Below are 21,821 nucleotides of genomic sequence, written 5' to 3' on the forward strand. Positions count from 1 at the left end.
GCCCTCCTCATGCGACCAATTTCAACAGCGTCTCATTCATTCAGTTTTCACAGTAGGAGACTCAAACCACTTTGTAAAGACTGGGGACATCTAGTGGAAGCAATAGGAAGTGCTCAATGGACCATAGCTCACGGTGTGATTAATAGGCAACGTGATGAAGTTGAGTCCGCAATTCAGAATTCCACTTCCTGTTTCGATCTGTCTCGGGGTTTTGACTGCCATATGAGTTCTGTTATACTCACAGACACCATTCAAACAGTTTTAGAAACTTTAGGGTGTTTTCTATCCACAAGTATTAATTATATGCATATCCTAGCTTCTGAGTTTGAGTAGTAGGCCGTTTAAAATGGGCACTAATTTTTTTCAAAATGCGCTGTGGCGCCCCCTATCCTAGGCGATCGTCAAGAGGTTAACAAAGATTGGTTATGTTTTAGTTAAAATAACAAACCAAGTGCTTCCAGTATACAGTGTTCAGATACTGAAAATATACTGATAATGTACTGTAATGCGTTTCTGTATTCCTACGCTGATTTCACAAAATGAATTTCCATGTCAATGGACAATAAAACTAAACACAGTGGCCAGTTTATTAGGTACAGCACCCCGTTCACGAAAATGGATCGCTCCTACAGACAGTGAGTCGTGTGGCCGTGGCTTGCGATATAAAGCAGCAGACGGAGGCATTCAGTTACTGTTCGTTTGACAGTTAGAATGGACAAAACAAGTGACTTACGCGACTCTGAGCGTGGTATGATCGTCGGTGCCAGGTGCGCTGGTTCCAGTATCTCAGAAACGGCCAGCCTCCTGGGCTTTTCCCGTACCGCAGTGTCTTGGGATTACCGGAATAGTGCAACAAACAAAAAACATCCAGTCAGCGGCAGTTCTGTGGGGGAAAACAGCTCGTTGATGAGAGCGGTCGAAAGAGAATGGGAAGAATCATGCTTATAGGCGGAACACAAACAGACAAATAACGACACATTACAACAGTGGCATGCAGAACGGCATCTCTGAGCGCACAACTCATCGGTCTTTATCACGGACGGACTATTACAGTCAACGACCACACTGGTTTCCACTCCCGCTAAAAACAAGAAGCAGCAGCTCCAGTGGGTGCCCGATCACCAACACTGAACAATGAGGAGTGGAAAAACATTGCCTGGTCTGACGAATCCTGGTTCCTTTTGCGTCATGCTGATGGTAGAGTCAGGATTTGGCGTAAACAGCATGAGGCCATGGCCCCATCCTGCCTGGTGTCAACGGTACAGCCTGGTGGCTGTGGTGTAATGGTGTGGGGAATGTTTTCCTGCTATAGAGAACAGACACTACATTAACCTTGTCACATATCCGGATTCAGACCAGCTCTTCTTTCAACTGCTCAAACACATCACATCAAGTAGAGGGGCACCGAAGTGTTTTACGGTACTGGATTTGGTAGTTGGTACTACCAATCGGTACTAGTTCATCTATTTTTCTCTCTGCAGTTTTTCTACTGGTGTCCCCCAGGGCTCGGTACTAGGTTATTTTTTTTTCTATGAGTCATTGAAGCCCAGAGCACATTCTCTGTATGAATGTTAACAGCCATCTGCTATACAAGTCTTCTCTATCTCTACCACACTAAACTGCAATCAGCCATCAAGTATTTCATCCTTCATTCATCTGATCATGTCCCCTTGTGAGACAGTTTGTTTGGTTTGGCATTTCCTTGGTGTCATGGTATTTTCCTCTATGATGATAGACACACCAGACTAAATCACATTATGTTGTCCAGGCCATTTTGTTTTTTATACGCTTCTGATCATCATTAAAAGTATTAAAATCTCAATAAAAGGAAATGTCTTATTTCCATTGGAACACCTTTAGAGCTGGATTATATGATGTTATACTAATAATCAGCACCAACAAGAGGCGATGCAAAGACAACAACTCTGTTGACCAGTGTCAGTGTAGCATAGGATATCGCCTACCGCCCTGTGAGATGCTACTGAGACTATGGCTGAGTACTAAATGCCACCATTTGCCCTATATAGTGCCTTGTGGGCCCTGGTCAGAAGTACTGCACAACATAGGGAATAGGGTGCCATTTGGGATGCAATCTACATCCTCCACAACCTCCTCCACTGTCTCCACTCGTCCACAACCTCCTCCACTGTCTCCACTCGTCCACAACCTCCTCCACTCGTCCACAACCTCCTCCACTCGTCCACAACCTCCTCCACTCGTCCACAACTCCTCCACTCGTCCACAACCTCCTCCACTCGTCCACAACCTCCTCCACTCGTCCACAACCTCCTCCACAACCTCCTCCACTGTCTCCACTCGTCCACAACCTCCTCCACTGTCTCCACTCGCCTCAGACTCCAACACACCTCTGGATTCACTAAGAAACAGACAGGGCCTGTTTGTTTGTTTTACCTCACCCCATCTTCCAAGTTACAAAGACAACAAACATGCATAGACCAATACCTGTTTCTTCCCTCCCACATACTGTAGCTAGGTCACAAGGAGTAACTCACAGTAAACCAACCAACACCGTTTAGGCTTGGCAGGCAGGCAGATAGGGACTATAAAACAGTTTGGGTGGGGGTTGGTAGGCAGGCAGGCAGATAGGGACTATGAAACAGTTTGGGTGGGGATTGGTAGGCAGGCAGGCAGATGGGGACTATGAAACAGTTTGGGTGGGGGTTGGTAGGCAGGCAGGTAGGGACTATAAAACAGTTTGTGTGGGGGTTGGCAGGCAGGCAGGTAGGGACAATGAAACAGTTTGGGTGGGGGTTGGCATTCAGGTAGGTAGGTAGGGACTATGAAACAGTTTGGGTGGGGATTGGCAGGCAGGCAGGTAGGTAGGGACTACGAAACCCTCCCACATACTTTACTGGTAGAAACTTCTAGGTTTCTACCAGTAATGCTGGTAAACCTTATTTACACCAGCGTGTCACATGTACACCTAGAGGCTAAACAACTCTAGAACACCTTTACTCCACACAAAGAGAAGCATACAAAGCTCTCTCTCGCCTTCCATTTGGCAAATTTGACCATAACTCTTTCCTTCTGATTCCTGTTTACAAGCAAAAACTCAAAACAGGAAGTACCAGTGACCCGCTCAATACAGAAGTGTTCCGATGAAGAGGATGCTAAGCTACAGGACTGTTTCGTTAGCACAGACGGGAATGTTTCCGGATTCATACGATGGCATTGAGGAGTTTGCCACATAAATCAACGCTTTCAAGGAGCGGGACACTAATTCAAGCGCTTACAAGAAATCCTGCTACGCCCTCCGACAAACCATCAAACAGGCAAAGCATCAATACAGGACCAAGATCGAATCCTACTACACCGGCTCTGACGCTCGTCGGATGTGGCAGGACTTGCAAACGATCAAGGATTAAAAAGGTAATCCCAGCCGCGAGCTGTCCATGTGATTAAGACCTTTAAACAAGTTTACATTCACAAGGCCACAAGACCAGACAGATAACCAGGACGCGTACTTGGAGCGTGCGCTGACTAGCAGGCAAGTGTCTAAACTGGCATTTTCAACCTCTCCCTGACCCAGTCTAATACCTACACGTTTCAAGCAGATCACCATCGTCCATGTGCCCAAGAAAGCCAAGGTAACCTGTCTAAATCACTATCGCCCCGTAGCACTCACATATGTAGCCATGAATTGCTTTGAAAGGCTAGTCATGGCTCACATCAACTCCATCATCCCAGACACCCTGGACCCACTCGAATTTGCATACCGCCCCAACAGATCCACAGATTTCGCAATCTCTATTGCACTCAACACTGCCCTTTAACCTGTTTGGTATAGGGGGCAGTATTGAGAATTTTGGAAAAAATATGTTCCCATTTTTAACGGCCTCCTACACCAACTCAGAAGCTAGAATATGCATATTATTGTTCAGGTTTGGATAGAAAACACTCTGAATTTTCTAAAACTGTTTGAATGGTGTCTGTGAGTATAACAGAACTCCTATGGCAGGCAAAAACCTGACAAGGCTTCAAGCAGGAAGTACCCTGTCTGACAAGGAGTCGTGCGTCTTACCTCTTTTTATTGAAAAGTAAGGATCTTAGCTGTAACGTGACAATTCCCAGGGCTCCAATAGGCTCTCAGAGCCCGCGAAATAACTGAAGGTTTACGAGGGAACCTCAGGTTGAAATATATTATCGCCTTTTGTAAGTGGATGCTCGGAGGACCTTTCAATGATGCGCGTGCATGAGTCGCTTCTGAGGAGAAATTTTATTCGGCTGTTTAGGCTCAATGCATACTCCCGGTCGGAATATTAACACTTCTCTATGACATAAATGGCATAAAAATTGGTTTTAAACAGCGGTTGACATGCTTCGAAGTACGGTAATGGAATATTTAGACATTTTTGACACGCCAATGCGCCATGCGCGACACCGCGAAAAAGCATTCTAGAACTCACGAACAAAACGTCGCTGTTGGAACATAACGATGGATTATTTGGGACCAAACCAACATTTGTTATTGAAGTAGAAGTCCTGGCAGTGTATTCTGATGAAGAACAAGCAAGGTAAGAACATTTTTCTTATAGGAAATGTGATTTTGGTGGAGGCTGAACTGGGTGGGTATCTAAATAGCTAGCCCTGTAACGCCGGGCTATGTACTTACATTATTGCAAAATGTGCTTCATCCGAAAAGCTATTTTAAAATCGGACATATCGAGTGCATAGAGGGGTAATGTATCTATAATTCTTAAAATAATTGTTATGCTTTTTGTGAACGTTTATCGTGAGTAATTTAGCAAACTGTTAGTAAATTCACCGGAAGTTTGCGGTGGTTATGCTTTTTCTGAACGTCACATGCTAATGTAAAAAGCTGGTTTTTGATATAAATATGAACTTGATTGAACAGACATGCATGTATTGTATAACACAATGTCCTAGGTGTGTCATCTGATGAAGATTATAAAAGGTTAGTGCTGCATTTAGCTGTGGTTTGGGTTTATGTGACATGATATGCTAGCTTGAAAAATGGCTGTGTGATTATTTCTGGCTGGGTACTCTGCTAACATAATCTAATGTTTTGCTTTTGTTGTAAAGCCTTTTTGAAATCGGACAGTGGGGTTAGATTAACGAGATTCTTGTCTTTAAATAGCTGTGAAATAGTCATATGTTTGAGAAATTGAAGTTATAGCATTTCTAACGATTCAAAAATCGCGCCACTGGATTTCAGTGGCTGTTACGTAGGTGGGACGAGTTCGTCCCACATGTACTAGAGAGGTTAATACATGAAGGGAACATGTTGGCATTTGCTGTATGATTGATGAAAAACTCCATATTGCAAATGTACGGTCTCTCACTACACGTCCGCGAATTTGCGGCGGGAAGTCATCGAACGAAGTCTCTCGGACATTCGGTTTCCGTTTTATAAAAATTTTAAATGTGGGTCATTTCTCCGCTGTCCCGGAAAATACCACAAGAGGGTGAATGTAATCATATTGCAAATGTACAAAACATCACCAATCCCGACGTGGCCTTTTCTCCTAAACGGAAAAGACTTCGAAGACGAAACTTGGTGAGCATAGGTTTGGCATAATGGGCAGTTGGCCCCGAACAAGATGGAGTTGAGGCCTCAACGCTTTTTGAGTTAAGGCCATTTTTCTGGGATTAAAGGTCAAAGACGAAAATAGAGCGCTAGTTTGACCGCTTCACGTCAAAGTACATGAACCTACGGTGTCAGGAAAAAAAGAACCAGACATTTATCTATCGTAATTTAAGGGAAATCGTACAATGTACAATTGGTGATGTTCAAAAAATTTGTTTCTTTTCCAAAAAAGTTACAAAGCCAGTTGCAGCGTGTTCAGATGAATCCGTTAAGGCGGGTTTCGAAGCTCTGTGAGATTTCTGTGATTTTCTGAAATAACACTCACTCATTCAACCCTCTGTAAATAAGTCAGTTCTTAATTAACCTCTCTGGCGCATGTGGGACGAATTCGTCCCACCTACGTAACAGCCACCTGAATTCAGTGGCGCGATTTTTGAATCGTTTGAAATACTATTACTTCAATTTCTCAAACATATGACTATTTTACAGCTATTTAAAGACAAGACTCTCCTTAATCTAACCACACTGTCCGATTTCAAAAAGGCTTTACAACGAAAGCAAAACATTAGATTATGTCAGGAGAGTGCCCAGCCAGAAATAATCAGACACCCATTTTTCAACCTAGCATATAATGTCACATAAATCCAAACCACAGCTAAATGCAGCACTAACCTTTTATGATCTTCATCAGATGACACACCTAGGACATTATGTTATACAATACATGCATGTCTGTTCAATCAAGTTCATATTTATATCAAAAAACAGCTTTTTACATTAGCATGTGACGTTCAGAAAAAGCATACCCCCCCGCAAACTTCCGGGGAATTTACTAACAGTTTGCTAAATTACTCACGATAAATGTTCACAAAAAGCATAACAATTATTTTAAGAATTATAGATACATTACTCCTCTATGCACTCGATATGTCCGATTTTAAAATAGCTTTTCGGATGAAGCACATTTTGCAATATTCTAAGTACATAGCCCAGCCATCACGGGCTAGCTATTTAGACACCCACCCAGTTCAGCCTTCACCAAAATCACATTTCCTATAAGAAAAATGTTCTTACCTTTCCTCTTCTTCGTCAGAATACACTCCCAGGACTTCTACTTCAATAACAAATGTAGGTTTGGTCCCAAATAATCCATCGTTATATCCAAACAGCGACGTTTTGTTCATGAGTTCTAGACACTATCAGAATGCTACATCACGGTCACGAGCATGGCGCATGGCGTGACAAAAAATGTCTAAATATTCCATTACCGTACTTCGAAGCATGTCAACCGCTGTTTAAAACCAATTTTTATGCCATTTATCTCGTAGAAAAGCGATAATATTCCGACCGGGAATCTGCAATGAGCCTAAACAGCTGAATGAAATTTCTCCACGGGGTCAAATCGTGCACGCGCCTCATTCAATGGTCCTCTGATCGGCCACTTACCAAAGGCGATAATCTGTTTCAGCCAGAGGCAGCCTCGTCATCGTTCAGGTTTTTCCCGGGTTCTGAGAGCCTATTGGAGCCCTAGGAATTGTCACGTTACAGCTAAGATCCTTACTTTTCAATAAACAGATGCAAGACGCACGACTCCTTGTCAGACAGGCCACTTCCTGCATGAAACCTTGTCAGGTTTTTGCCTGCCATAGGAGTTCTGTTACACTCACAGACACCATTCAAACAGTTTTAGAAACTTTAGGGTGTTTTCTATCCAAACCTGAACAATAATATGCATATTCTAGCTTCTGAGTTGGTGTAGGAGGCAGTTAAAAATGGGCACATATTTTTTCCAAAATTCTCAATACTGCCCCCTATCCCAAACAGGTTAATAAGGGGGTGATAAGTTTTCAAATTCTTTTCATATTTTCAAAATTTTCCTCTTGGGTCTTGACTTGTGTTACATTTGCAATAAGAAAAAGTTACGGTGGAGCGGCTCGCCATCTATTGGATTTTTGCTGTGTGACACTTGGCATTTACCATATGACATTTGCAATATGTTTTGAATGAAACAGCGTCCAAATGAGTGGTATTGTACATTGTGTATATGTTTCGTACGGTGCCAATATGTTCCCATTCATTTTTGTCCATTTCATGGGGGTCTTCCCTTACATCACTTAGCTCATGGCCCTGGGTCTGAACCCCTCCCTCTGCAATTGGATCCTGGACTTCCTGACAGGCCGCCCCCAGGAGGTCAGGTCTATGTTCCACCACCCATCAGTGGTCAGGTCTATGTTCCACCAGCCATCAGGTCTATGTTCCACCAGCCATCAGTGGTCAGGTCTATGTTCCACCAGCCATCAGGTCTATGTTCCACCAGCCATCAGTGGGCAGGTCTATGTTCCATCAGCCATCAGGTCTACATTCCATCAGCCATCAGGTCTACGTTCCATCAGCCATCAGTGATCAGGTCTACTTTCCACCAACCAAGTGGGCAGGTCTTTGTTCCACCAGCCATCAGGTCTATGTTCCACCAGTCATCATTGGTCAGGTCTACGTTCCACCAGCCATCAGAGGTCAGGTCTACGTTCCACCAGCCATCAGTGGTCAGGTCTATGTTCCACCAGCCATCAGCGGTCAGGTCTACATTCCACCAGCCATCAGTGGTCAGGTCTATGTTCCTCAAACCATGAGTGGGCAGGTCTTTGTTCCACCAGCCATCAGGTCTATGTTCCACCAGCCATCAGTGGGCAGGTCTATGTTCCATCAACCATCAGTGGGCAGGTCTATGTTCCATCAGGTCTATGTTCCACCAACCATGAGTGGGCAGGTCTTTGTTCCACCAGCCATCAGGTCTATGTTCCACCAGCCATCAGTGGTCAAGTCTATGTTCCACCAGCCATCAGAGGTCAGGTCTACGTTCCACCAGCCGTTATTGGTCAGGTCTACGTTCCACCAGCCATCAGAGGTCAGGTCTATGTCTATGTTCCACCAGCCATCAGAGGTCAGGTCTATGTCTATGTTCCACCAGCCATCAGAGGTCAGGTCTACGTTCCACCAGCCATCATTGGTCAGGTCTACGTTCCACCAGCCATCAGTGGTCAGGTCTACGTTCCACCAGCCATCAGTGGTCAGGTCTATGTTCCACCAGCCATCAGTGGTCAGGTCCATGTGTATACCTTAATGTGTCTTATGATGATGACAAAACCAATTATCCCATGAAGTTGGTTCATTCAATCACGTAGCATTTGCTTCCATTTGTGTGTTTCTTTGCCATTACCCCATTCCATCTACCCACAGAGCCCGAGTCCAGTCCCCTCTCCTCTTCACTCCATAGTGGAACTGACAGAACCCTACTGACCGGAACGCTGGCGGGACTGACCGGAACGCTGGCGGAACTGACCGGAACGCTGGCGGAACTGGCCGGGACCCGAGCGGAACTGACCGGAACCCTGGCGGAACTGACCAGAACCCTGGCGGAACTGACCAGAACCCTGGCGGAACTGACCGGAACCCTGGCGGAACTGACCGGAACCCTGGCGGAACTGACCGGAACCCTGGCGGAACTGACCGGAACCCTGGCGGAACTGACCGGAACCTAGTGGAACTGACTGGAACCTAGTGGAACTGACCGGATTCTAGTGGAACTGACTGGAACAATAGTGGAACTGACCGGAACAATAGTGGAACTGACTGGAACCTAGTGGAACCCTGGTGGAACTGACTGGAACCCTAGTGGAACCCTGGCGGAACTGACTGGAACCCTAGTGGAACCCTGGCGGAACTGACTGGAACCCTAGTGGAACTGACTGGAACCCTAGTGGAACTGACTGGAACCCTAGTGGAACTGACTGAAACCTAGTAGAACCCTGGTGGAACTGAATGGAACCCTAGTGGAACTGACTGGAACCCTAGTGGAACTGACTGGAACCTAGTGGAACCCTGGTGGAACTGACTGGAACCCTAGTGGAACCCTGGCGGAACTGACTGGAACCCTAGTGGAACCCTGGCGGAACTGACTGGAACCCTAGTGGAACTGACTGGAACCCTAGTGGAACTGACTGGAACCCTAGTGGAACTGACTGAAACCTAGTAGAACCCTGGTGGAACTGAATGGAACCCTAGTGGAACTGACTGGAACCCTAGTGGAACTGACTGGAACCTAGTGGAACTGACTGGAACCGACTGGAACCCTGGTGGAACTGACTGGAACCTAGTGGAACTGACTGGAACCGACTGGAACCCTGGTGGAACTGACTGGAACCTAGTGGAACTGACTGGAACCGACTGGAACCCTAGTGGAACTGACTGGAACCCTAGTGGAACTGACTGGAACCCTAGTGGAACTGACTGGAACCTAGTCGAACTGACTGGAACCGACTGGAACCTAGTGGAACCCTGGTGGAACTGACTGGAACCCTAGTGGAACTGACTGGAACCTAGTGGAACTGACTGGAACCTAGTGGAACTGACTGGAACCTAGTGGAACCCTGGCGGAACTGACTGGAACCCTAGTGGAACTGACTGGAACCAAGTGGAACCCTGGTGGAACCAAGTGGAACCCTGGCGGAACTGACTGGAACCTAGTGGAACTGACTGGAACCTAGTGGAACTGACCGGAACCTAGTGGAACTGACCGGAACCTAGTGGAACTGACCGGAACCCTAGTGGAACTGACCGGAACCCTAGTGGAACTGACCGGAACCCTAGTGGAACTGACTGGAACCTAGTAGAACCCTGGTGGAACTGACTGGAACCCTAGTGGAACTGACTGGAACCCTAGTGGAACTGACTGGAACCTAGTGGAACTGACTGGAACCGACTGGAACCCTGGTGGAACTGACTGGAACCGACTGGAACCCTGGTGGAACTGACTGGAACCCTAGTGGAACTGACTGGAACCTAGTGGAACTGACTGGAACCTAGTGGAACTGACTGGAACCAAGTGGAACCCTGGCGGAACCCTGGTGGAACTGACTGGAACCTAGTGGAACTGACTGGAACCGACTGGAACCCTAGTGGAACTGACTGGAACCCTAGTGGAACTGACTGGAACCCTAGTGGAACTGACTGGAACCTAGTCGAACTGACTGGAACCGACTGGAACCCTGGTGGAACTGATTGGAACCGACTGGAACCCTGGTGGAACTGACTGGAACCCTGACTGGAACTGACTGGAACCCTAGTGGAACTGACTGGAACCCTAGTGGAACTGACTGGAACCCTAGTGGAACCGACTGGAACCCTGGTGGAACTGACTGGAACCTAGTGGAACTGACTGGAACCTAGTGGAACTGACTGGAACCGACTGGAACCCTGGTGGAACTGACTGGAACCTAGTGGAACTGACTGGAACCGACTGGAACCCTAGTGGAACTGACTGGAACCCTAGTGGAACTGACTGGAACCCTAGTGGAACTGACTGGAACCTAGTCGAACTGACTGGAACCGACTGGAACCTAGTGGAACCCTGGTGGAACTGACTGGAACCCTAGTGGAACTGACTGGAACCTAGTCGAACTGACTGGAACCGACTGGAACCTAGTGGAACCCTGGTGGAACTGACTGGAACCCTAGTGGAACTGACTGGAACCTAGTGGAACTGACTGGAACCTAGTGGAACTGACTGGAACCTAGTGGAACCCTGGCGGAACTGACTGGAACCCTAGTGGAACTGACTGGAACCAAGTGGAACCCTGGCGGAACCAAGTGGAAACCTGGCGGAACTGACTGGAACCTAGTGGAACTGACTGGAACCTAGTGGAACTGACCGGAACCTAGTGGAACTGACCGGAACCTAGTGGAACTGACCGGAACCTAGTGGAACTGACCGGAACCTAGTGGAACTGACCGGAACCCTAGTGGAACTGACCGGAACCCTAGTGGAACTGACTGGAACCTAGTAGAACCCTGGTGGAACTGACTGGAACCCTAGTGGAACTGACTGGAACCCTAGTGGAACTGACTGGAACCTAGTGGAACTGACTGGAACCGACTGGAACCCTGGTGGAACTGACTGGAACCTAGTGGAACTGACTGGAACCGACTGGAACCCTGGTGGAACTGACTAGAACCCTAGTGGAACTGACTGGAACCTAGTGGAACTGACTGGAACCTAGTGGAACTGACTGGAACCAAGTGGAACCCTGGCGGAACCAAGTGGAACCCTGGTGGAACTGACTGGAACCTAGTGGAACTGACTGGAACCGACTGGAACCCTAGTGGAACTGACTGGAACCCTAGTGGAACTGACTGGAACCATAGTGGAACTGACTGGAACCTAGTCGAACTGACTGGAACCGACTGGAACCCTGGTGGAACTGACTGGAACCGACTGGAACCCTGGTGGAACTGACTGGAACCCTGACTGGAACTGACTGGAACCCTAGTGGAACTGACTGGAACCCTAGTGGAACTGACTGGAACCCTAGTGGAACTGACTGGAACCTAGTGGAACTGACTGGAACCGACTGGAACCCTGGTGGAACTGACTGGAACCTAGTGGAACTGACTGGAACCGACTGGAACCCTGGTGGAACTTACTGGAACCTAGTGGAACTGACTGGAACCGACTGGAACCCTAGTGGAACTGACTGGAACCCTAGTGGAACTGACTGGAACCCTAGTGGAACTGACTGGAACCTAGTCGAACTGACTGGAACCGACTGGAACCTAGTGGAACCCTGGTGGAACTGACTGGAACCCTAGTGGAACTGACTGGAACCTAGTCGAACTGACTGGAACCGACTGGAACCTAGTGGAACCCTGGTGGAACTGACTGGAACCCTAGTGGAACTGACTGGAACCTAGTGGAACTGACTGGAACCTAGTGGAACTGACTGGAACCTAGTGGAACCCTGGCGGAACTGACTGGAACCCTAGTGGAACTGACTGGAACCAAGTGGAACCCTGGCGGAACCAAGTGGAACCCTGGCGGAACTGACTGGAACCTAGTGGAACTGACTGGAACCTAGTGGAACTGACCGGAACCTAGTGGAACTGACCGGAACCTAGTGGAACTGACCGGAATCTAGTGGAACTGACCGGAACCTAGTGGAACTGACCGGAACCCTAGTGGAACTGACCGGAACCCTAGTGGAACTGACTGGAACCTAGTGGAACCCTGGCGGAACTGACTGGAACCCTAGTGGAACTGACTGGAACCAAGTGGAACCCTGGCGGAACCAAGTGGAACCCTGGCGGAACTGACTGGAACCTAGTGGAACTGACCGGAACCTAGTGGAACTGACCGGAACCTAGTGGAACTGACCGGAACCCTAGTGGAACTGACCGGAACCCTAGTGGAACTGACTGGAACCTAGTAGAACCCTGGTGGAACTGACTGGAACCCTAGTGGAACTGACTGGAACCCTAGTGGAACTGACTGGAACCTAGTGGAACTGACTGGAACCGACTGGAACCCTGGTGGAACTGACTGGAACCTAGTGGAACTGACTGGAACCGACTGGAACCCTGGTGGAACTGACTGGAACCCTAGTGGAACTGACTGGAACCTAGTGGAACTGACTGGAACCTAGTGGAACTGACTGGAACCTAGTGGATCCCTAGTGGAACTGACTGGAACCAAGTGGAACCCTGGCGGAACCAAGTGGAACCCTGGTGGAACTGACTGGAACCTAGTGGAACTGACTGGAACCGACTGGAACCCTAGTGGAACTGACTGGAACCCTAGTGGAACTGACTGGAACCCTAGTGGAACTGACTGGAACCTAGTCGAACTGACTGGAACCGACTGGAACCCTGGTGGAACTGACTGGAACCCTAGTGGAACTGACTGGAACCTAGTGGAACTGACTGGAACCTAGTGGAACTGACTGGAACCGACTGGAACCCTGGTGGAACTGACTGGAACCTAGTGGAACTGACTGGAACCGACTGGAACCCTGGTGGAACTGACTGGAACCCTAGTGGAACTGACTGGAACCTAGTGGAACTGACTGGAACCTAGTGGAACTGACTGGAACCTAGTGGAACTGACTGGAACCTAGTGGAACCCTAGTGGAACTGACTGGAACCAAGTGGAACCCTGGCGGAACCAAGTGGAACCCTGGTGGAACTGACTGGAACCTAGTGGAACTGACTGGAACCGACTGGAACCCTAGTGGAACTGACTGGAACCCTAGTGGAACTGACTGGAACCTAGTCGAACTGACTGGAACCGACTGGAACCCTGGTGGAACTGACTGGAACCCTAGTTGAACTGACTGGAACCTAGTGGAACTGACTGGAACCTAGTGGAACTGACTGGAACCTAGTGGAACCCTGGCGGAACTGACTGGAACCCTAGTGGAACTGACTGGAATCAAGTGGAACCCTGGCGGAACCAAGTGGAACCCTGGCGGAACTGACTGGAACCTAGTGGAACTGACCGGAACCCTAGTGGAACTGACCGGAACCCTAGTGGAACTGACTGGAACCTAGTGGAACCCTGGTGGAACTGACTGGAACCCTAGTGGAACCCTGGCGGAACTGACTGGAACCCTAGTGGAACCCTGGCGGAACTGACTGGAACCCTAGTGGAACCCTGGCGGACCTGACTGGAACCTAGTGGAACTGACTGGAACCCTAGTGGAACTGACTGGAACCCTAGTGGAACTGACTGGAACCTAGTAGAACCCTGGTGGAACTGACTGGAACCCTAGTAGAACCCTGGTGGAACTGACTGGAACCCTAGTGGAACTGACTGGAACCCTAGTGGAACTGACGAACCTAGTGGAAATGACTGGAACCTAGTGGAACTGACTGGAACCTAGTGGAACTGACTGGAACCGACTGGAACCCTGGTGGAACTGACTGGAACCTAGTGGAACTGACTGGAACCGACTGGAACCCTGGTGGAACTAACTGGAACCCTAGTGGAACTGACTGGAACCTAGTGGAACGGAATGGAACCTAGTAGAACCCTGGTGGAACTGACTGGAACCCTAGTGGAACTGACTGGAACCCTAGTGGAACTGACTGGAACCTAGTGGAACTGACTGGAACCTAGTGGAACTGACTGGAACCGACTGGAACCTAGTGGAACCCTGGTGGAACTGACTGGAACCCTAGTGGAACTGACTGGAACCTAGTGGAACTGACTGGAACCTAGTGGAACTGACTGGAACCAAGTGGAACCCTGGCGGAACCAAGTGGAACCCTGGCGGAACTGACTGGAACCCTGGCGGAACTGACTGGAACCCTGGCGGAACTGACTGGAACCCTGGCGGAACTGACTGGAACCCTGGCGGAACTGACTGGAACCCTGGTGGAACTGACTGAACCTCTTTTTCAGACCAATTCAGGATATGACTCATGTAGTATATCACACACACAGTGCTCAGTGAAAGAGAGGCATTTGTTTCCACAGAGAAATCAGATCACATGTCAAATATAAAAACAAAGACCTCAGGCTGAATTCCCCTTAAAAAGACCTGGGAACCTGACTGACTGGAGTGGCACACACACACACACACGCACACACACGCACACACGCGCACACACGCGCACACACGCGCACACACGCGCACACAAAGACCTCTGACAACAGATGACGACATTTGATCTATGGAATATGCCAGAGAATCCCTTATCATTTTACCACAGCAACAACGTGACCAGTAATTTCGGGTTCAAAACCATTTTCTCAAAAAAAACGGTATATGTATAAAACTTTCCTGGCTGCATTATTCAGAGAACAGGAAAGACAACACTCCCACGTACAAATTATAACAGAGGGAACGATGTAAACACGTCGTTGTTTTGTTGTGAAGAAGTGGATTTGTGCCCACTCGTCTTGAACGTGCACCCTGTCTAAATCTGCCATAAGGCCCAATATTAAAATATATTTCCTTTAGAAGCATTGTACTGCAAATGACTAAATAGGGCTCTTGAGTGACGCAGTGGTTTAAGGCACTGCAAGAGGCGTCACTACAGTCCATGGATCACTTCCAGGCTGTATCACATCCGGCAGCGATTGGGAGTTCCATAGGGCGGCACACAATTGGCCCAGCGTCATCCAGGTTTGGCCGGGATAAAAATAAACATTATTAATTTGCTCCCTTGTTAGAAGTTAGCTACAGTATAGTCATTTCTTAGCAGTTAGCGACAGTTAAGATTTCTTTGTTAGCAGTAAGCTAGTGAAACGTTGTCATTATAAACACTAACAAGCTAGAAACGGTTTCATTCTGTTAATGCTTTGCTTTGTTCCTCACTTTGTGTCGGAGCTCCGTGTTGCCGTCTTGCCTGCGTCATTTGGGTTGAGCAGCAGGAGCGTGTTTGCCTTTTCGCACAACGCTATATGTTACCAGGTTGCCGCCATTCGCCGGTTCCATTCACATAACAATTCATTATTAATGTTATTTCACGTGTTCTAATTTCAAGTGTACATGGAAGTGGTCATGCCTGTTTAAGACAGAATATTTGTAATGAGGTAATTGTGAGGAAGCCCGTTACATTTGTATAAGCCATCAGACCAGAGAACCTTGTTTCCCATAGACTCCTTTAGGTGCCTTTTGTCAAACTCCAAGCGGGCTGTCATGTGCCTTTTACTGAGGAGTAGCTTCCGTCTGGCCACTCTACCATAAAGGCCTGATTGGTAGAGTGCTGCAGAGATGGTTTTCCTGCTGGAAGGTTCTCCCATCTCCACAGAGGAACTCTGGAGCTCTGTCAGAGTGACCATCGGGATCTTGGTCACCTGCCTGACCAAGTCCCTTCTTCCCCGATTGCTCAGTTTGGCTGGGCGGCCAGCTCTAGGAAGACTCTCGGTGGTTCCAAACTTCTTCCATTTAAGAATGATGGAGGCCACTGTGTTCTTGGGGACCTTCAATGCTGCAGAAATGTTTTGGTACCCTTCCCCAGATCTGTGCCTCGACACAATCCTGTTTTGGAGCTCTACGACCTCATGGCTTGGTTTTTGCTCTGACATGCACTATCAACCGTGGGACCTTATATAGACAGATGTGTTCCTTTCCAAATCATGTCCAATCAATTGAATTTACCACAGGTGGACTCCAATCAAGTTGTAAAAACATCAAGGATGATCAATGGAAACAGGATGCACCTGAGCTCAATTTGGAGCCTCATTGCAAAGGGTCTGAATACTTAAGGTATCGATTTTTTAATACATTTGCAAACATTTCTAAAAACCTGTTTTTGATATGTCATTACGGGGTGTAGTGTGTAGTTTGATGAGGATTTTTGTTCTTTTTTATCCATTTTAGAATAAGGCTGTAAGGTAACAAAATGTGGAAAAAGTGAAGGGGTCTGAATACTTTCCGAATGTACTCTATGTGCACACTGCCCACAAAATGAGGTGGAAACTGAGCTGCACTTTCTAACCTCCTGTCAAATGTATGACCATAGAGACACATATTTCCCTCAGATTACACAGACCCACAAAGAATTTGAAAACAAATCCAATCTTGATAAATAAATACCACATTGTGCCATCACAGCAGCAATATTTGTGACCTGTTGCCACATGAAAATGGAAACCAGTGAACAAACATTGTAAATACAACCTATACTTATGTTTATTTGTTTTACTTTCATACTTCAACTACTTGCACATTGTATAATTTTTCAATGTCAATGTTCCATTTTGAAACATTAGTGAAAGTATGTTTATTGTTAATTTCTAATTGTATATTTCAGTTTTGTTTATTATCTATTTCACTTACTTTGGCAATGTAGACATATTTTTCCCATGCTACTAAAGCCCGTTAAACAGAATTTAATTGGAACCGAGAGCTCCACCACAAGAGTCCCCTCCACTCCTCTCCAGTCTGCCTGTCTGAACCAGATCCTGAGGGGAACTAGAGAAGTGCATCCTCTCCCTCTCTCCCTCCCTCCCCGTCTCCCTCCCCGTCTCCCTCCCCGTCTCCCTCCCCGTCTCCCTCTCTTTCAGCTGGAAAAGGTTGGGGCCTTACACAATCTGAACCCTTCACTGACAACTTTCTCGCTCCACTGAAAATATTACAAGTGTTGCTTTCATTCAACGCCAGAGTAGTGGGAGAGACTGGGAGACTGACAGAGCAGTGGGAGAGACTGGGAGACTCACAGAGCAGTGGAAGAGACTGGGAAACTCACAGAGTAGTGGGAGAGACTGGGAAACTGACAGAGCAGTGGGAGAGACTGGGAGACTCGCAGAGCAGTGGAAGAGACTGGGAGACTCGCAGAGCAGTGGGAGAGACTGGGAGACTCGCAGAGCAGTGGAAGAGACTGGGAGACTCGCAGAGCAGTGGAAGAGACTGGGAGATTCACAGAGCAGTGGGAGAGACGGGGAGACTCACAGAGCAGTGGGAGAGACTGGGAGACTCACAGAGCAGTGGAAGAGACTGGGAGACTCACAGAGCAGTGGGAGAGACTGGGAGACTCACAGAGCAGTGGGAGAGACTGGGAGACTCACAGAGCAGTGGAAGAGACTGGGAGACTCACAGAGCAGTGGAAGAGACTGGGAGACTCACAGAGCAGTGGGAGAAACTGGGAGACTCACAGAGCAGTGGGAGAAACTGGGAGACTCACAGAGCAGTGGGAGAGACTGGGAGACTCACAGAGCAGTGGGAGAGACTGGGAGACTCACAGAGCAGTGGGAGAGACTGGGAGACTCACAGAGCAGTGGGAGAGACTGGGAGACTCACAGAGCAGTGGGAGAGACTGGGAGACTCACAGAGCAGTGGGAGAGACTGGGAGACTCACAGAGCAGTGGGAGAGACTGGGAGACTCACAGAGCAGTGGGAGAGACTGGGAGACTCACAGAGCAGTGGGAGAGACTGGGAGACTCACAGAGCAGTGGGGGAGACTGGGAGACTCACAGAGCAGTGGGAGAGACTGGGAGACTCACAGAGCAGTGGGAGAGACTGGGAGACTCACAGAGCAGTGGGAGAGACTGGGAGACTCACAGAGCAGTGGGAGAGACTGGGAGACTCACAGAGCAGTGGGAGAGACTGGGAGACTCGCAGAGCAGTGGGAGAGACTGGGAGACTCACAGAGCAGTGGGAGAGACTGGGAGACTCACAGAGCAGTGGGAGAGACTGGGAGACTCACAGAGCAGTGGGAGAGACTGGGAGACTCACAGAGCAGTGGGAGAGACTGGGAGACTCAAAGAGCAGTGGGAGAGACTGGGAGACTCACAGAGCAGTGGGAGAGACTGGGAGACTCACAGAGCAGTGGGAGAGACTGGGAGACTCACAGAGCAGTGGGAGAGACTGGGAGACTCACAGAGCAGTGGGAGAGACTGGGAGACTCACAGAGCAGTGGGAGAGACTCGGAGACTCACAGAGCAGTGGGAGAGACTGGGAGACTCACAGAGCAGTGGGAGAGACTGGGAGACTCACAGAGCAGTGGGAGAGACTGGGAGATTCACAGAGCAGTGGGAGAGACTGGGAGACTCACAGAGCAGTGGGAGAGACTGGGAGACTCACAGAGCAGTGGGAGAGACTGGGAGACTCACAGAGCAGTGGGAGAGACTGGGAGATTCACAGAGCAGTGGGAGAGACTGGGAGACTCAGAGTAAAGAGAAACAATAGCAAAATCCCTGATAGAATAACAGCGAGGGAGACCCCCCGATCATGGGGTAGATAGATGGAACACAGAGTCTAAAGGGAACTTTATTCCATTTATAGTGCACTGTATCACCATAGGGAACCGGTCAAAAGTAGTACACTATATAGGGAATAGAGTGCCATTTGGATGGTAGACAGAGAGAGAGACATCCTCCGTGGTCTCTGATGTCAGCGCCAAGGTGAGAATGAGGCTCCTCGTTGATTTCCCACAGTCCTCTCTGGGGAGGGCAGAGCGGGTTCAAATGAGAACTCGTTTCTGGAAGACGCTGTGTCCAGTCTCTGTCATGACTGGACACAAAATAACTAAAGAGAAAGGTAATTTGACGTGGGAGAGAGCGTGAGTGTCACACAGCGTGGGCTCTGAACGGTAGGGCTACGGTTGGCCACAGCTGTTCCTACACTGGCTACAGCTGTTCCTACACTGGCTACAGCTGTTCCTACACTGGCTACAGCTGTTCCTACACTGGCTACAGCTGTTCCTACACTAGCTACAGCTGTTCCTACACTAGCTACAGCTGTTCCTACACTAGCTACAGCTGTTCCTACACTAGCTACAGCTGTTCCTACACTAGCTACAGCTGTTCCTACACTAGCTACAGCTGTTCCTACACTGACTACAGCTGTTCCTACACTAGCTACAGCTGTTCCTACACTGACTACAGCTGTTCCTACACTGACTACAGCTGCTCCTACACTGGCTACAGCTGTTCCTACACTGGCTACAGCTGTTCCTACACTGGCTACAGCTGTTCCTACACTGGCTACAGCTGTTCCTACACTGGCTACAGCTGTTCCTACACTAGCTACAGCTGTTCCTACACTGGCTACAGCTGTTCCTACACTGGCTACAGCTGTTCCTACACTGGCTACAGCTGTTCCTACACTGGCTACAGCTGTACCTACACTGGCTACAGCTGTTCCTACACTGGCTACAGCTGTTCCTACACTAGCTACAGCTGTTCCTACACTAGCTACAGCTGTTTCTACATTAGCTACAGCTGTTTCTACACTAGCTACAGCTGTTTCTACACTAGCTACAGCTGTTCCTACACTAGCTACAGCTGTTCCTACACTAGCTACAGCTGTTCCTACACTAGCTACAGCTGTTCCTACACTAGCTACAGCTGTTCCTACACTGACTACAGCTGTTCCTACACTGACTACAGCTGTTCCTACACTGACTACAGCTGTTCCTACACTGACTACAGCTGTTCCTACACTAGCTACAGCTGTTCCTACACTGGCTACAGCTGTTCCTACACTGACTACAGCTGTTCCTACACTGACTACAGCTGTTCCTACACTGACTACAGCTGTTCCTACACTGACTACAGCTGTTCCTACACTAGCTACAGCTGTTCCTACACTGACTACAGCTGTTCCTACACTGACTACAGCTGTTCCTACACTGACTACAGCTGTTCCTACACTAGCTACAGCTGTTCCTACACTGACTACAGCTGTTCCTACACTGACTACAGCTGTTCCTACACTGACTACAGCTGTTCCTACACTGACTACAGCTGTTCCTACACTAGCTACAGCTGTTCCTACACTGACTACAGCTGTTCCTACACTGACTACAGCTGTTCCTACACTGGCTACAGCTGTTCCTACACTGACTACAGCTGTTCCTACACTGACTACAGCTGTTCCTACACTGACTACAGCTGTTCCTACACTGACTAGCCTTCACGGCTACATCTTTCCCCCAAACTTCTGAATGTGAATCAAATCAATGAAGGCACATGACTTCTGAATAGGAAACTACCTTCATGGGAATCTCCCTCAGACCAGACAAAATGTTGAGTTTGTGTGAGAGAAAATATGTGTTGAAAGGAATGGTGGTCTCTCACATTACCAACTATAGTCAGATAAATATTCAGAGCCTAGGCCTACATGTTCTTAGAAGGTACTACACGTTCTTAGAAGGCACTACACGTTCTTAGAAGGCACTACACGTTCTTAGAAAGCACTACACGTTCTTAGAAAGCACTACACGTTCTTAGAAGGCACTACACGTTCTTAGAAGGCACTACACGTTCTTAGAAGGCACTATTTCCCTCAGTGTTGGATATATGTCAGTGGTCCAGTGTGGCTCAGTTGGTAAGAGCCAGGCACTAACAACTACGGGGTCATTGGTTCCTTTCCCAATGGACCCACATATTCTTACATATGCACTCACTGTGCTAGCCTATACATCACCCTGCACTCACTGTGCTAGCCTAAACATCACCCTGCACTCACTGTGCTAGCCTAAACATCACCCTGCACTCATTGTGCTAGACTAAACATCACCCTGCACTCACTGTGCTAGCTTATACATCACCCTGCACTCACTGTGCTAGCCTAAACATCACCCTGCACTCACTGTGCTAGCCTAAACATCACCCTGCACTCATTGTGCTAGACTAAACATCACCCTGCACTCACTGTGCTAGACTAAACATCACCCTGCACTCACTATACTAGCCTATAGATCACCCTGCACTCACTGTGCTAGCCTATAGATCACCCTGCACCCACTGTGCTAGCCTATAGATCACCCTGCACTGACTGTACTAGCCTATAGATCACCCTGCACTCACTATACTAGCCTATAGATCACCCTGCACTCAATGTACTAACCTAAAGATCACCCTGCACTCACTATACTAGCCTAGTGATCACCATGCACTCAATGTACTAACCTATAGATCACCCTGCACTCACTATACTAGCCTAGTGATCACCCTGCACTCAATGTACTA

General features: G+C 48.2%; 1 long non-coding RNA gene across 1 annotated transcript in view; it reads right to left on the reverse strand.

The window, feature by feature from the left end:
- Positions 1-357: 357 nt before the first annotated feature.
- LOC115184390 (uncharacterized) overlaps positions 358-21,821 on the reverse strand; it is a 45,769-nt gene continuing 24,305 nt past the window's right edge. The window contains exon 4 of the long non-coding RNA XR_003874331.1: positions 358-883. This is a non-coding gene — a long non-coding RNA (uncharacterized LOC115184390). The remainder of the gene's footprint in view (positions 884-21,821) is intronic.

Source organism: Salmo trutta, unplaced genomic scaffold (genome assembly GCF_901001165.1).
Source record: "Salmo trutta unplaced genomic scaffold, fSalTru1.1, whole genome shotgun sequence".
Classification (NCBI taxonomy): domain Eukaryota; kingdom Metazoa; phylum Chordata; class Actinopteri; order Salmoniformes; family Salmonidae; genus Salmo; species Salmo trutta.